At 46.1% G+C, this 17,946-nt stretch overlaps 1 protein-coding gene and 1 long non-coding RNA gene across 4 annotated transcripts in view; both read right to left on the reverse strand.

Moving 5' to 3' along the window:
• LOC139757598 (E3 ubiquitin-protein ligase LNX-like) overlaps nucleotides 1-17,946 on the reverse strand; it is a 380,167-nt gene that overhangs the window by 184,710 nt on the left and 177,511 nt on the right. The gene's annotated exons all lie outside the window — the stretch shown is intronic.
• On the reverse strand, nucleotides 13,616-16,270 carry LOC139757595 (uncharacterized). Its single transcript, XR_011714677.1, has 2 exons — nucleotides 14,053-16,270; nucleotides 13,616-13,849 (listed from the first exon to the last, which is right to left on the reverse strand). It is a non-coding gene; the product is annotated as an uncharacterized lncRNA (long non-coding RNA).

Consider the following 17,946-nt stretch of genomic DNA (forward strand, 5'->3'; position numbering starts at 1 on the left):
CCCATGAGCCCTCTTAACTCTCCACGAGTTCTCTACTCCCCCACAGGGCCTTCTACTCCCCTCAAAGAGCCCTCTTATTCCCCACGGGCCTTCTACTCCCCACAACGAGCCTTCTACTCCCCAGGATAACCCCTCCACTCCCCACACCCAGCCTTCTACTCCCCAGAGCGAGCCCTCTTACTCCCCACGGGCCTTCTACTCCCCACAACGAGCCTTCTACTCCCCATAATAACCCCTCCACTCCCCACATCGAGCCTTCTACTCCCCAGAGCGAGCCGTCTTCCTCCCCAAGAGCAAGTCTTCCGCTCCCTGGAATAAACCACAGTAACCTCCCCTGCTCTCTCCCCCTTCTCTCCCCCCTTCACCTCTCCCCGTCTGGTGTCTGCCCAGGTGGATGAACCACCCCAGGAAGAGGGCGAGGGCAATGTAAGCCAGCGTACCGAGTTAACAGTCTCCCCCGGGGAGAGAGAGAGAGAGAGAGAGAGAGAGAGAGAGAGAGAGAGAGAGAGAGAGAGAGAGAGAGAGAGAGGGCTGTGTGCTCTGAAGGACGAACGGACACCCTGGATGAGTCCTGGACACGGGGAGAGACTCTCATGATTCATGAGGTGTGAGGGGAGACTCTCATGATTCATGAGGTGTGAGGGGAGACTCATGATTCATGAGGTGTGAGGGGAGAGACTCATGATTCATGAGGTGTGAGGGGAGACTCATGATTCATGAGGTGTGAGGGGAGACTCATGATTCATGAGGTGTGAGGGGAGACTCATGATTCATGAGGTGTGAGGGGAGACTCATGATTCATGAGGTGTGAGGGGAGACTCATGATTCATGAGGTGTGAGGGGAGACTCATGATTCATGAGGTGAGGGGAGACTCATGATTCATGAGGTGTGAGGGGAGACTCATGATTCATGAGGTGTGAGGGGAGACTCATGATTCATGAGGTGTGAGGGGAGACTCATGATTCATGGTGTGAGGGGAGACTCATGATTCATGAGGTGTGAGGGGAGACTCTCATGATTCATGAGGTGTGAGGGGAGACTCTCATGATTCATGAGGTGTGAGGGGAGACTCATGATTCATGAGGTGTGAGGGGAGACTCATGATTCATGAGGTGTGAGGGGAGACTCATGATTCATGAGGTGTGAGGGGAGACTCATGATTCATGAGGTGTGAGGGGATTCGACTGGGATTCATGAGGCGTGAGGGATGGATTGGGTGAGTGAGCGAGTGTGTGAGTCTATGATTCATCCATCGAACGAGGGGACGGACCACTTGACTCATCCATGAGTGAGGTTCCGACTCACCTCTGCGGTGGGTGATGAGTGAGTGAGGTGGGGGGGTGGCAACCAACAGCCAGCGTTGCCATCGTCAGCCGTACCGATGGCCAGCGTTGCCATCGTTAGCCATACCGACGTACAGCGTTGCCATCGTCAGCCGTACCGATGGCCAGCGTTGCCATCGTCAGCCGTACCGGTGGCCAGCGTCAGCCGTACCGATGGCCAGCGTTGCCATCGTCAGCCGTACCGACGGCCAGCGTTGCCATCGTCAGCCGTACCAAATAACCAGCGTTGCTAACGTCAGCGCAGACCTACAACCAGCACTGCTAACGTCAGCCACACCAACAGCCACCGTTGCCAACGTCAGCTTTACCAATGACCCCCCACCACTTGGACACACGGGGGGGGGGGGGAGAGCTAGTCGGTGTTTAGTTACTTAATGTGTCGTGTAATGACGCACTCAGGAGGCTCTTACACTGCAGCAGTTACTGCGCTGCGGGAGAGAGAGAGAGAGAGAGAGAGAGAGAGAGAGAGAGAGAGAGAGAGAGAGAGAGAGAGAGAGAGAGAGAGAGAGAGGATAATAATGGTGGATGTGGGATGAGGTGAGAGAGAAGCGGTGGAGGAGGAGGAGGAGGAGGGGGAGGAGGAGGAGGAGGAGGAGGAGGAGGAGGAAGAGGAAGAGGAGGTAGAGGAAGAGGAAGAGGAAGAAGAGGAAGAGGAAGAGGAGGAGGAGGAGGAAGAGGAAGAGGAAGAGGAGGAGGAGGAAGAAGAAGAAGAGACAGGAGAAAGTGGATAAAAGATGGGAATAAGTGGAAGGAGGAGAAAGACAAGCTGTGATGAGAGGAGGGGGAAGGGAGAGATGTGGCACGGTGCAGTGGACGGTGGGTTGAGGTGGGTTGACGGTGGGTTGACGGTGGGTTGAGGTGGGTTGACGGTGGGTTGAGGTGTAGTTGACGAAGGGAGAGATGTGGCGTGGTGTAGTACACGGTGGGGTGCCAGTGGGTTGAAGTGGGCTGACGGTGGGTTGAGGTGTAGTTGACGAAGGGAGAGATGTGGCGTGGTGTAGCAGACGGTGGGTTGCCGGTGGGTTGACGGTGGGTTGAGATGTAGTTATCGGTGGGTTGAGGTGTAGTTTAACGGTGGGTTGAGGTGTAGCTGACGGTGGGCTGACGGTGTCAAGCAGACGGTGGGCTGACGTCAGGTGGGCTGAGGTGGGTGGGCGGCCTTACAGCCACGCTGAAGACCCACCCAGGTACATCAACCCCAGGTCGTGTTCGCTGTGCACGGCCAAACGAGCATCAAACCCTATGTGTATATATACAGTGTTGGGTCATGTACGAGATGGATCCAAACCTCTCAAACACACTCTTGGGCCATGTCTGCACTCATTCACCCTTACTGATACATCAGTGAGTAATATCTATACTCATTTCCTCATATAGACATCAATGAGTAATGTATACACTCATTTACTCATACAGACACATCAATGAGTAATGTCTGTACTCATTTACCCCTACTAATACATCAATGAGTTATGTCTATACTCATTTCCTCATACAGACATCAAAATAATTTTAAAATCATTTATCTACAAACATCAAAGAGTAATGTCTGTACTCATTTACTCATACAGACACATCAATGAGTAATGTCTGTACTCATTTACTCATACAGACACATCAATGAGTAATGTCTGTACTCATTTACTCATACAGACACATCAATGAGTAATGTCTGTACTCATTTACTCATACAGACACATCAATGAGTAATGTCTGTACTCATTTACTCATACAGACACATCAATGAGTAATGTCTGTACTCATTTACTCATACAGACACATCAATGAGTAATGTCTGTACTCATTTACTCATACAGACACATCAATGAGTAATGTCTGTACTCATTTACTCATACAGACACATCAATGAGTAATGTCTGTACTCATTTACTCATACAGACACATCAATGAGTAATGTCTGTACTCATTTACTCATACAGACACATCAATGAGTAATGTCTGTACTCATTTACTCATACAGACACATCAATGAGTAATGTCTGTACTCATTTACTCATACAGACACATCAATGAGTAATGTCTGTACTCATTTACTCATACAGACACATCAATGAGTAATGTCTGTACTCATTTACTCATACAGACACATCAATGAGTAATGTCTGTACTCATTTACTCATACAGACACATCAATGAGTAATGTCTGTACTCATTTACTCATACAGACACATCAATGAGTAATGTCTGTACTCATTTACTCATACAGACACATCAATGAGTAATGTCTGTACTCATTTACTCATACAGACACATCAATGAGTAATGTCTGTACTCATTTACTCATACAGACACATCAATGAGTAATGTCTGTACTCATTTACTCATACAGACACATCAATGAGTAATGTCTGTACTCATTTACTCATACAGACACATCAATGAGTAATGTCTGTACTCATTTACTCATACAGACACATCAATGAGTAATGTCTGTACTCATTTACTCATACAGACACATCAATGAGTAATGTCTGTACTCATTTACTCATACAGACACATCAATGAGTAATGTCTGTACTCATTTACTCATACAGACACATCAATGAGTAATGTCTGTACTCATTTACTCATACAGACACATCAATGAGTAATGTCTGTACTCATTTACTCATACAGACACATCAATGAGTAATGTCTGTACTCATTTACTCATACAGACACATCAATGAGTAATGTCTGTACTCATTTACTCATACAGACACATCAATGAGTAATGTCTGTACTCATTTACTCATACAGACACATCAATGAGTAATGTCTGTACTCATTTACTCATACAGACACATCAATGAGTAATGTCTGTACTCATTTACTCATACAGACACATCAATGAGTAATGTCTGTACTCATTTACTCATACAGACACATCAATGAGTAATGTCTGTACTCATTTACTCATACAGACACATCAATGAGTAATGTCTGTACTCATTTACTCATACAGACACATCAATGAGTAATGTCTGTACTCATTTACTCATACAGACACATCAATGAGTAATGTCTGTACTCATTTACTCATACAGACACATCAATGAGTAATGTCTGTACTCATTTACTCATACAGACACATCAATGAGTAATGTCTGTACTCATTTACTCATACAGACACATCAATGAGTAATGTCTGTACTCATTTACTCATACAGACACATCAATGAGTAATGTCTGTACTCATTTACTCATACAGACACATCAATGAGTAATGTCTGTACTCATTTACTCATACAGACACATCAATGAGTAATGTCTGTACTCATTTACTCATACAGACACATCAATGAGTAATGTCTGTACTCATTTACTCATACAGACACATCAATGAGTAATGTCTGTACTCATTTACTCATACAGACACATCAATGAGTAATGTCTGTACTCATTTACTCATACAGACACATCAATGAGTAATGTCTGTACTCATTTACTCATACAGACACATCAATGAGTAATGTCTGTACTCATTTACTCATACAGACACATCAATGAGTAATGTCTGTACTCATTTACTCATACAGACACATCAATGAGTAATGTCTGTACTCATTTACTCATACAGACACATCAATGAGTAATGTCTGTACTCATTTACTCATACAGACACATCAATGAGTAATGTCTGTACTCATTTACTCATACAGACACATCAATGAGTAATGTCTGTACTCATTTACTCATACAGACACATCAATGAGTAATGTCTGTACTCATTTACTCATACAGACACATCAATGAGTAATGTCTGTACTCATTTACTCATACAGACACATCAATGAGTAATGTCTGTACTCATTTACTCATACAGACACATCAATGAGTAATGTCTGTACTCATTTACTCATACAGACACATCAATGAGTAATGTCTGTACTCATTTACTCATACAGACACATCAATGAGTAATGTCTGTACTCATTTACTCATACAGACACATCAATGAGTAATGTCTGTACTCATTTACTCATACAGACACATCAATGAGTAATGTCTGTACTCATTTACTCATACAGACACATCAATGAGTAATGTCTGTACTCATTTACTCATACAGACACATCAATGAGTAATGTCTGTACTCATTTACTCATACAGACACATCAATGAGTAATGTCTGTACTCATTTACTCATACAGACACATCAATGAGTAATGTCTGTACTCATTTACTCATACAGACACATCAATGAGTAATGTCTGTACTCATTTACTCATACAGACACATCAATGAGTAATGTCTGTACTCATTTACTCATACAGACACATCAATGAGTAATGTCTGTACTCATTTACTCATACAGACACATCAATGAGTAATGTCTGTACTCATTTACTCATACAGACACATCAATGAGTAATGTCTGTACTCATTTACTCATACAGACACATCAATGAGTAATGTCTGTACTCATTTACTCATACAGACACATCAATGAGTAATGTCTGTACTCATTTACTCATACAGACACATCAATGAGTAATGTCTGTACTCATTTACTCATACAGACACATCAATGAGTAATGTCTGTACTCATTTACTCATACAGACACATCAATGAGTAATGTCTGTACTCATTTACTCATACAGACACATCAATGAGTAATGTCTGTACTCATTTACTCATACAGACACATCAATGAGTAATGTCTGTACTCATTTACTCATACAGACACATCAATGAGTAATGTCTGTACTCATTTACTCATACAGACACATCAATGAGTAATGTCTGTACTCATTTACTCATACAGACACATCAATGAGTAATGTCTGTACTCATTTACTCATACAGACACATCAATGAGTAATGTCTGTACTCATTTACTCATACAGACACATCAATGAGTAATGTCTGTACTCATTTACTCATACAGACACATCAATGAGTAATGTCTGTACTCATTTACTCATACAGACACATCAATGAGTAATGTCTGTACTCATTTACTCATACAGACACATCAATGAGTAATGTCTGTACTCATTTACTCATACAGACACATCAATGAGTAATGTCTGTACTCATTTACTCATACAGACACATCAATGAGTAATGTCTGTACTCATTTACTCATACAGACACATCAATGAGTAATGTCTGTACTCATTTACTCATACAGACACATCAATGAGTAATGTCTGTACTCATTTACTCATACAGACACATCAATGAGTAATGTCTGTACTCATTTACTCATACAGACACATCAATGAGTAATGTCTGTACTCATTTACTCATACAGACACATCAATGAGTAATGTCTGTACTCATTTACTCATACAGACACATCAATGAGTAATGTCTGTACTCATTTACTCATACAGACACATCAATGAGTAATGTCTGTACTCATTTACTCATACAGACACATCAATGAGTAATGTCTGTACTCATTTACTCATACAGACACATCAATGAGTAATGTCTGTACTCATTTACTCATACAGACACATCAATGAGTAATGTCTGTACTCATTTACTCATACAGACACATCAATGAGTAATGTCTGTACTCATTTACTCATACAGACACATCAATGAGTAATGTCTGTACTCATTTACTCATACAGACACATCAATGAGTAATGTCTGTACTCATTTACTCATACAGACACATCAATGAGTAATGTCTGTACTCATTTACTCATACAGACACATCAATGAGTAATGTCTGTACTCATTTACTCATACAGACACATCAATGAGTAATGTCTGTACTCATTTACTCATACAGACACATCAATGAGTAATGTCTGTACTCATTTACTCATACAGACACATCAATGAGTAATGTCTGTACTCATTTACTCATACAGACACATCAATGAGTAATGTCTGTACTCATTTACTCATACAGACACATCAATGAGTAATGTCTGTACTCATTTACTCATACAGACACATCAATGAGTAATGTCTGTACTCATTTACTCATACAGACACATCAATGAGTAATGTCTGTACTCATTTACTCATACAGACACATCAATGAGTAATGTCTGTACTCATTTACTCATACAGACACATCAATGAGTAATGTCTGTACTCATTTACTCATACAGACACATCAATGAGTAATGTCTGTACTCATTTACTCATACAGACACATCAATGAGTAATGTCTGTACTCATTTACTCATACAGACACATCAATGAGTAATGTCTGTACTCATTTACTCATACAGACACATCAATGAGTAATGTCTGTACTCATTTACTCATACAGACACATCAATGAGTAATGTCTGTACTCATTTACTCATACAGACACATCAATGAGTAATGTCTGTACTCATTTACTCATACAGACACATCAATGAGTAATGTCTGTACTCATTTACTCATACAGACACATCAATGAGTAATGTCTGTACTCATTTACTCATACAGACACATCAATGAGTAATGTCTGTACTCATTTACTCATACAGACACATCAATGAGTAATGTCTGTACTCATTTACGAGGCCCAACCACAACCCTGTGGTCTTGGCCAGCCACAACCCTGTGGGTCTTGGCCAGCCACAACCCTGTGGGTCTTGGCCAGCCACAACCCTGTGGGTCTTGGCCAGCCACAACCCTGTGGGTCTTGGCCAGCCACAACCCTGTGGGTCTTGGCCAACCACAACCCTGTGGGTCTTGGCCAGCCACAACCCTGTGGGTCTTGGCCAACCACAACCCTGAGTCTTGACCAACCACAACCCTGAGTCTTGGCCAGCCACAACCCTGGCCACGCGCCGGCGCCAAAATACACAACACTAACTTGGTGCTGGCCCATGATCGGCCCACCCCTGGGAGAGTCCCCCCTTATCCCCCCCACCACAACCATCCACGCCCTCCACAACCCCTCCATCAGCATTACAGTCCCCCGTCAGTCAGGTGACGAAGCCAAAAACGAGTCGTCCTGTCCTCAAATGTCTCGAGGTAAACAAAACTAGTTTACAAGAAAGGTAAACAACACTAGTTTACTAGTAAACAACACTAGTTTACAAGACAGGTACACAAAACTAGTTTACAAGAAGGGAAAACAAAACTAGTTTACAAAGGTAAACAAAACTAGTTTACAAAGGTAAACAAAACTAGTTTACAAAGGTAAACTAGTTTACAAGGTAAACAAAACTAGTTTACAAGAAAGGTAACAAAACTAGTTTACAAGGTAAACAAAACTAGTTTACAAGGTAAACAAAACTAGTATACAAGGTAAACAAAACTAGTTTACGAGGTAAACAAAATTAGTTTACAAGAAAGATAAACAAAGCTAGTTTACACCAAGAAAGGTGAACAAAACTAGTTTACAGGAAAGATAAACAAAGCTAGTTTACACCAAGAAAGGTGAACAAAACTAGTTTACAAGAAAGGTAAACAAAACTAGTTTACACCAAGATAAACAAAGCTAGTTTACAAGAAAGGTAAACAAAGCTAGTTTACACCAAGAAAGGCAAACAAAACTAGTTTACAACATGAAAGGTCCACCTTACGTATCACTGTACCGAGATTCATCCAAGACTCACCAGGATCGATTACAGCAGGCGGCTGTAATCATGTCTATGTGGGAATCATAGTACAGAATCAGTGTCTGTAATCATGTCTATGTGGGAATTACAGTACAGAATCAGTGACTGTAATCATGTCTATGTGGGAATTACAGTACACTATCATATGTCCTGCCACACACTGGCTGACGTGGACCAGATAAATAAGACCAAAGATGGAGACGCGCATGCGCATTTCCAGTGACCTATGACCTCTTTGCAATACACGTCATCATATTTGGGTTGTCACTTGTTTACCAAATGACGTCCTAGCTTCGTCTCTTCGATGTATATCAACTGACCTGTTATATTTCTCTCTTGTGTCTCCCCTGATGATGTGATTATGACACGAAAGTGCACTTGGGAACTTATCGTGTTTCATTTTCCCCCGTGGACTCATGGGAATATATATATATATATATATATATATATATATATATATATATATATATATATATATATATATATATATATATATATATATATATACTGGAGAACAAACCAGTAAAGTTAAATCACACATGTGATACGGGAAAAGTGTAATGTAATGAAAATAATGATCAAAGGCTGAAAAATACGGCCAAGTATTGACCATGAAAGGGACAATAGTGACCTTTGACCTCTGCAGATCAAATGGGGTCAAATCAAGACCTGACCACGCACACCGTATGGCATTTGTGGAGCAGACTTGCCTACAGTAATTCCCCAGAGTTGAGCGAGGCTAAATGGGAAAACCAAAAATAAATACTTTTTTTTCTTTTCTTTTGGCTCGTAATGACGTCTGGCCTCATATTTTCTTTCTCTTTCTTTTTCGAAAACATCGAAATTGAAAATGAAATTACGTTCCTACACATACTGAGCTGAAATACGTCCCTATCGACCTAATTACCGTCTTGTAATGAAGGTATGTTTGCACAACCTTGGATAGAAGAAGGACAGAAGAATCTACCATCTATCTATCCTATCTATCTATCTATCTCTCTGACGCCTGCCTGCCTGGACCTCCCTCAAAGAGGGTGTGTGTGTGTGTGTGTGACCACGGCAATCTAGAAGACCCCATGACCAGTTCACCCTTGTGACGCAACATAGCTAAAAGAGCAACCCCGCCTCCTTTGCTGAAGAGGTAAACACCGAAAGAATGATTCTCTTTGGAGTGTTTTCTCCCCAAGTCTCTATATGCTTTCCAGCACGACGGTACGTACGGCCCTTGCTGAGCACGACGGTACGGCGTCTGAGAGAGACGGGGTACGGCCCTTGCTGAGCACGACGGTACGGCGTCTGAGAGAGACGGGGTACGGCCCTTGCTGAGCACGACGGTACGGCGTCTGAGAGACAGGGTACGGTCCTTGCTGAGCGCGACGGTACGGCGTCTGAGAGAGACGGTACGGCCCTTGCTGAACACGTTCTGTGCCACGTTTGAGCACGACGGTACGGCCCCGGCTAAACACGTTCTGTACCACGTTTGAGCACGACGGTACGACCCTGCTAAACACGTTCTATACCGCGTTTGAGCACGACGGTACGACCCTGCTGAACACGTTCTGTACCGCGTTTGAGCCACACGGTACGGTACGACCCTTCCTGACAAAGATGACCTGACCCTGTGACCCGACCCCAATCTGACGTAACCACAGCAGGGCAGAGAGTGGAGGGTTGTAGACGGGAGATGTGGTGGTTCGTTCTTATATCACCTTATGTGTCCCTAAAACTCACTTCCAATTGGCTTATGAGGAAGAGTGGGTCTCGGGGGATTAAGTTCTCTTGCCAGGTGTAGCTTAATAATACCTTACACACAATATATATATATATATATATATATATATATATATATATATATATATATATATATATATACATATATATATATATATATTGTCCCTGGGGATAGGGGAGAAAGAATACTTCCCACGTATTCCCTGCGTGTCGTAGAAGGCGACTAAAAGGGGAAGGAGCGGGGAGGCTGGAAATCCTTCCCTCTTGTTTTTTTTTTTAATTTTCCAAAAGAAGGAACAGAGAAGGGGGCCAGGTGAGGATATTCCCTCAAAGGCCCAGTCCTCTGTTCTTAACGCTACCTTGCTAATGCAGGAAATGACGAATAGTTTGAAAGAAAGAAAAATATATATATATATACACTAGACAATATACACTACAAAACACTACACATACAAACACACTCGGAGTTTGGAGGTGACTTAAAGGCGAGGAAAATAAAAGTATTTATTTCGAATACAGTGATATAAAAAGTCTATATATATTACTAATTACATTCACGCAATCACCCTGTTACTCATTTCGTGTCGTCTCATCGTTAGATTGTCAAGTTTTGTAGTTGTTATTCTTCCCTGTGTTTGTTTGTTTTTTTGTTTTGAACATGGAATATGGTTACGCATGTACGGAGTTACAGGGGAGGAGGTGTATGGGGGGGGGTGTGTATGGGGGGTGAGGGGACGACGACCCCCACTGACTCGTGGGGATATGTAGTGGTGTGGTGTTCATTCTATTCTCTCTCTCTGCTGTTCACTAAATGACAACTGCACGTATGTTTGTGCTTAGTTATATATGTACTCTAATTCTTCTAACACTCTGTGTTCTTCCCCACGGGCGAGATCCGTTCTATAACTAGTGAAGAGACGACCCCTACCACAAGAAAATAAATAAATAAATATATATATATATATATATATGTATGTATATGAGACAAGTATTCAAAATTCTTTTTTTCTCTACACAAGACCAACTTCTTCGCTACAAGATGTCTCAAGCACAAGCATTGCTTTTAAGAAAAACAATAAGTACATCAGTGTTCCAGCTGTACACTTTCCTGTACGTGAGAACAGACCCTCTGTACAGTGCATCAGACGCGTTAGTGTATCTATCTATAAGACGTCTATCCAGGCAGGCGGCGTCTCCAACGAGAACAGATGGTGAGTTAGTGACACAGGGCCCCCAACCTAACACAAAACTGTGGGATGAATGTGTTGATCTAATAATGATGATGGTGCAATAGCAGCTTACAGCCTCTGGTTCTGCTAGCACTAGAGGGAATAGCGAGCTAAGATGGTGCCTAGGAGCCTGGTGAAACCGCAGCTATTGGTGCCTAGGAGTCTAGTGAAGCCACAGCTATGGTTGCCTAGGAGTCTAGTGAAGCCACAGCTATGGTTGCCTAGGAGTCTGGTGAAGCCACACCTATGGTTGCCTAGGAGTCTAGTGAAGCCACAGCTATTGGTGCCTAGGAGTCTAGTGAAGCCAAAGCTATTGGTGCCTAGGAGTCTGGTGAAGCCACACTTATTGGTGCCTAGGAGTTTGAAGCCACACTTACTGGTGCCCAGGAGTTTGGTGAAGCCACAGCTATTAATGCCTAGGAGTTTGGTGAAGCCACAGCTATTAATGCCTAGGAGTCTAGTGAAGCCACAGCCATTGATGCCTAGGAGTCTGGCGAAGACACAGCTATCAATGCCTAGGAGTCTGGCGAAGCCACAGCTATTAATGCCTAGGAGTCTGGTGAAGCCACAGCTATTAATGCCTAGGAGTCTGGTGAAGCCACAGCTACTGATGCCTAGGAGTCTGGTGAAGCCACAGCTATCAACAAGTCGTGCACAGACCTAGGAAATGGGTGGTTTACCCCGGGTGAAGGTGGTGGTGAGGTTTCCCCCTCCTCACCTCTGGCTCAGAGCACTCTACGCTGCATGACGAACACCCACCTTCTTTATCATACTAATCAGCTAAGGATTACGATACCCCTCTCGCTCCTCTGATCTACCAAGCTATTATGGGGCCAACCAAGCAAGCTGTGTCAAAAGCACAATGCGTAGCAAAATGGCACTGCCTCTTATATAAGTACAGTTATTGATGGAAGAAAAAACTCACATACTACATGAATTCCTCTTGAGCTACTACGTCTTGATCTACAATATACACGATTACTCCAGGTAGTTGCGTTAAAGAGCTATCTGTACATCGTCTATTAAGGCTATCGCGATCTATCGTATCCACACGCGATGGCAGAGACGACTACTGGTAAAAATAATTAACCCATTATGGAGTGTCAGAGGTGAGGTGTCTGTGGAGGAGGAGGAGTGAAGGGCGGGAGGCGGCGGACTGGGCCAGGTCCTTGGGAAGATAAAGAAGAGAGAGAGAGAGAGGACCTCGAAGGGTCGTTCTCTCTCTCCTCCTCCTCCTCCTCTTCGTGGTGGACTCCCTCAGGTCCCGTGGCCCAGGAGGCTGCAGGCGTAGCAGAAGACGCAGATGATGATGTAGGCGTGCTGCCGCAACACCCTGTCCAGGCTGGAGCGGCGACGTCTCCGCCAGGCGATGGCGTCCAGGTCCTCCGCCTCCGACGCCTCGGTGTCGCACTGGCCAACGCCCTCGGCGTAGTGGGACAGGAGCCTCGGCGCGTCGTCCTCCGAGGCGGCGACCCGGTCTTGGCCGCCCTCGGGCTGGTGGTGGTCTTCTCCGGCCGTGGCTGAAGGCCGGCGAATCATCTTCCTCAGAAATACGGGCGACAGGAGATACAGATCCATGCCCGATGTAGCGTTGATCACTTACAAAAAAAAATTAAATAACTCGTCCTTTCCCCAAGAAAAAAAAAAAAAAGGGCTTTTAAAAATGTCAAAAAATGTCTCAAAAAATCTCTCTGGTGTGGCCAAAAAAAAAAAAAGAGAGAGGAAAATCCTTCTAAATGTTCCTTGTTTAACGTTTTCCGTCGAATTGGGTGTTTGTCGTACGATTCACTCAGTTCAGCGAACACACTAGTGAGTCGGTGTCACTGGCCACAACCGCAGTGAACTGAAGAAGGAGGAGGGACGCAGATGGCGCTGGGGGGTGGGTCCTCCTCCTGCTGAGCTGTCTCCTTCTTCTTCTTCTTCTCTTCTTCTTTCTTATTCTTCCCCCCACCTTCCTCCGCTGTTGCTATTCAGCTGATCTGTCTTGGCGCTGATGAGAACTGGATGGAGAGCTGTGTGCGAAGGAACACAACAAGTTGAAACTTTACTTTCAAAAACAAAAAGACAGAAGGAAGAACCATCGCCTCAGCCAGTCACAATCGGCAAAGCAAAAAATACAAATCCATGACTAATGAGAACTCATACGTGTATGCCCATGAGTGTATATGTATACGGCATGAATGATAGATAGATATACATATTATATATACATTACCACTTTCTCTATTGTCTGCTGACGGAGACGATCCAAAGCGAGTAACAGCGCCGACTGGAACTTTCTCACACAGAATCAAAGTCTTTCGTACGGACTGTGTAGGTTAGGGAGGTAGGTAGGTAGGTCTGGGAGTGGAGTGGAGGGAAGAGGGGGACGACTCTCTCTCTCTCTCTCACTGGGAAGGGAGAGACTTTTACAGGTTTAAAAGCAGGAGAGGACGATGGGGGGGGGGGGGGAATGGGAACGGATATCTCCAGCGTATTCTAGGATGTCGTCTCACACCGGGGTTTACTCTAGGACCCGACTTCTGCGAATGAAGTTATTCTCTGAGTTCTTCTTTTCTCTTCCTGCCTTGAAGTTGTAGGGCTTGTGTGAAGGGGATGGGGTCGATTACACACTTGTGTGTGTGTACTCTCTCTTTCTCTTTCTCCCTCTCTCTCGATTGTCCGTCAGACTTGAAAGATGACGAAGACGACCAGGAGGAAACACAGGAGCACGGCGTACGTGCAACCGAAGACCTGGCTCTCCATGTCTGCCTGCGTGTGTCGGCCCGCTCTTGGACTGGCCTTACGGAGAAGTGAACTGGCCTTCCTATAGAGCGAGAACCTCCCGTTAATCTTTAGAAGGCTTCAAAGGCGATGTAGAAGGTGAGGAGCAACGCCATGAGAACGAGATACGAACAGAACAAGGTCTTCGTTTCGGTGACCTCCATTGTTATATAAGACCTTCTTCCTTCAAGTCTCTCGGGGTCGAGTTCTTGGTTCAGTGTTACGGTGTCAGCTGAAGGAGCCCCCGCCGAAGACGTAGAGCGTCACCAGTAGGACGATCAGGACGACGTAGTTGTTGAAGAGACTCGTACTCTCGCTGGGGGACATGGTGCCCTTAAAAGAGGGAGGGCGGGTGGAGGAGTCAGAGACCACGCGTGGGTGGGGTTCTTGCTACCCTTAGAAGACCGCTCCTTCCAAGATGGCGTAGAGGGCCAGGAGAAATATGACCAGGATGAGGAAGGTGCAACCGATGCTCTTCTGTTCATCCATGTCGAATCGGTCGCCTCCCGAAAACAAACTATCAGCGATGAGGATCGTATGAATGGAGTTCTATCTCTCTCTTCTCTCTTTATCCGGTAGAAGGATCAGTAGAAGGCGCTGTCCAACACGATGTACAACACGATCAAGAAGGTCAAGAGGATGACGTACGTGTAACCTAAGTTCTGGTGTTCGCTGGCGGCCATCGCAGCCGACGGACGGACGAGCGGCGCGGAGAGTGAAGAGGAGGAGGAGGAGGTGTGCGTGTGTGTGTGTGTTTGTCGGGTCTTCACAACAAGGTGCCCTGCATGAAGAGGTACAGCAACACCAGGAAGGTCAGCAGAATCCCGTAGGTGTACACGAGAGACTTGTTCTCATTATCGAGCATGATCGACGACCCCTTTTTGTGTGTGTGTGTCTCTGAAGGCTTTATATCGAAGGGCCTCGTCTGGCTAGTGAGGGATCCTCCGGGTGTCCTAGAGAACCTCGAAGACGACGTAGAGGAGGGCGAGGCACGAGAGCAGGATCAGGTAGGTGCTGGCCAGAGATGTGCTCTCCATCGCAAGAGAAAAACGAAAAGAAACAATCCGAGCGTTCGTTTGTACGAGGCGGAGAAGGGGTTTTAGGTCGAACTGGGTTTCTTCCGGGGGGTTGTGTGAGGGGGACGTGAGGAGGAAGAGTTCCTACAACGTCGTCTGGGCAGAGGCGTGGGGGGAAGACAAGCAGGTAATGGGAAGTCCTGTGGTCCCTTTTAACTGCTCAGAAGTGTGTGTGAGGGGAGGATACGAGAGTGATGGAGAGCGGCAGCCTCGCGACCTCAGAAACGAGACATGGGCGGGCTTGGGGGAGGGAATTCAGAATACGCTGGAGTGAGACGCTACTGCGTCAGTTGGCCTCTCGGCTGAGGAGGATCGGGTAGGAGAGGGTGCAAGGGTGGGAAGGGATAAGGGTTAAGGGTTATAAGGTCATGTTTCTTTAAAACACGAGCCCCTCCAGCACCATGTATAGCACCACTAGGAACGCCACTAGGATTATGTACGTGAAGACAAGATTCTTGTTTTCCAAAGCGGCCATTCGATGCCTCCTACACCACTCGAACACAAAGCTTTATCTCTCTTTCGCTTGCTTGCTGGCTCGCTGGTGGGTCAACGCACCACCACTTCTAGGCTCGGGGGGAGATCCACTGGGAATATGGAGCGTCGAAGCGACGGCTTCCGCTTTTATACCCACACCCGACTTGCCCCGATGCGGGCGACACCGCCAGCCACACAAGACACACACACACACACACACACACAAAAAAAAAAAAAAGAGGGAGAGAGAGAGAGAGAGAGCACGAGACCCCGACGTCGGTGTCAATATACTTCGCTGTCTCTCAGAGAGGATCGTCCTGAGGGAGGGAGGGAGGGGGGGCAGAAGGAGGAGGGCGTGGTGCCCAGCGACCTGGCACATACCTGCACGTACCGGCGGGAAAAACTGCACACACACACACACACACACACACACACACAAGCGCGCGCCACCACTTCCACGCCTTTCTCGAAGATGGTTTGTACACACACGCACAGCAGAGGGCGGGGGTGGGGAGGGGAGTTGACCTGGTTACCTCTTGCGTCCTTTGTGTTGCCACGCCCCCTTCCCTCCCTCCCTCGACGCACGACACGCCCACCTGCAGGTCCCAATAACCCAACGGCTCTCCCAAAGGCGCCACCAGCATCGTCGCCACGCCCCCTACAATCCACCCTCACCACCAGCGACCACCTAGCTACCTGTACACCACAACCACCCTCATAACACCGACCCCCTTCCGTCGCACTCACAACCACGACCCCCTTCCGTCGCACTCACAACCACGACCCCCATTCGTCGCACTCACAACCACGACCCCCTTCCATCGCACTCACAACCACGACCCCCTTCCGTCGCACTCACAACCACGACCCCCTTCCGTCGCACTCACAACCACGAACCCCTTCCGTCGCACTCACAACCACGAACCCTTTCCGTCGCACTCACAACCACGACCCCCTTCCGTCGCACTCACAACCACGAACCCTTTCCGTCGCACTCACAACCACGAACCCCTTCCGTCACACTCACAACCACGACCCCCTCCGTCGCACTCACAACCACGACCCCCTCCCGTCGCACTCACAGCCACGACCCCCTCCCGTCGCACTCACAACCACGAACCCTTTCCGTCGCACTCACAACCACGAACCCCTTCCGTCGCACTCACAACCACGACCCCCTCCGGTCGCACTCACAACCACGAATCCCTTCCGTCGCACTCACAAACCACGACCCCCTTCCGTCACACTCACAACCACGACCCCCTTCCGTCGCACTCACAACCACGACCCCCTCCCGTCGCACTCACAGCCACGACCCCCTCCCGTCGCACTCACAACCACGAACCCTTTCCGTCGCACTCACAACCACGAACCCCTTCCGTCGCACTCACAACCACGACCCCCTCCGGTCGCACTCACAACCACGAATCCCTTCCGTCGCACTCACAAACCACGACCCCCTTCCGTCGCACTCACAACCACGACCCCCTTCCATCGCAGTTACAACCACGACCTCCCTCCCTCCCCCCCTCAAGCCGTCACAACCAAGACCTTGCCCCCCCCCCCTCCAATCCTTGGCCATCACAGCTGCGGTCACCCACATCACCCACTAGAGCACACCCCACCCACAGCCCCCACAACGGCACACCCCACCCACAGCCCCCACAACGGCACACCCAACCCATATTACACAACATTCCTCATCGGCGAGGACCATCTCTGACCCACAGCTAAAAATGGCCTAGAGTATGAGACACACACACACACACACACACACACACACACACAATCTCCAT

This window comes from Panulirus ornatus, chromosome 27 (genome assembly GCF_036320965.1).
Source record: "Panulirus ornatus isolate Po-2019 chromosome 27, ASM3632096v1, whole genome shotgun sequence".
NCBI lineage: Eukaryota > Metazoa > Arthropoda > Malacostraca > Decapoda > Palinuridae > Panulirus > Panulirus ornatus.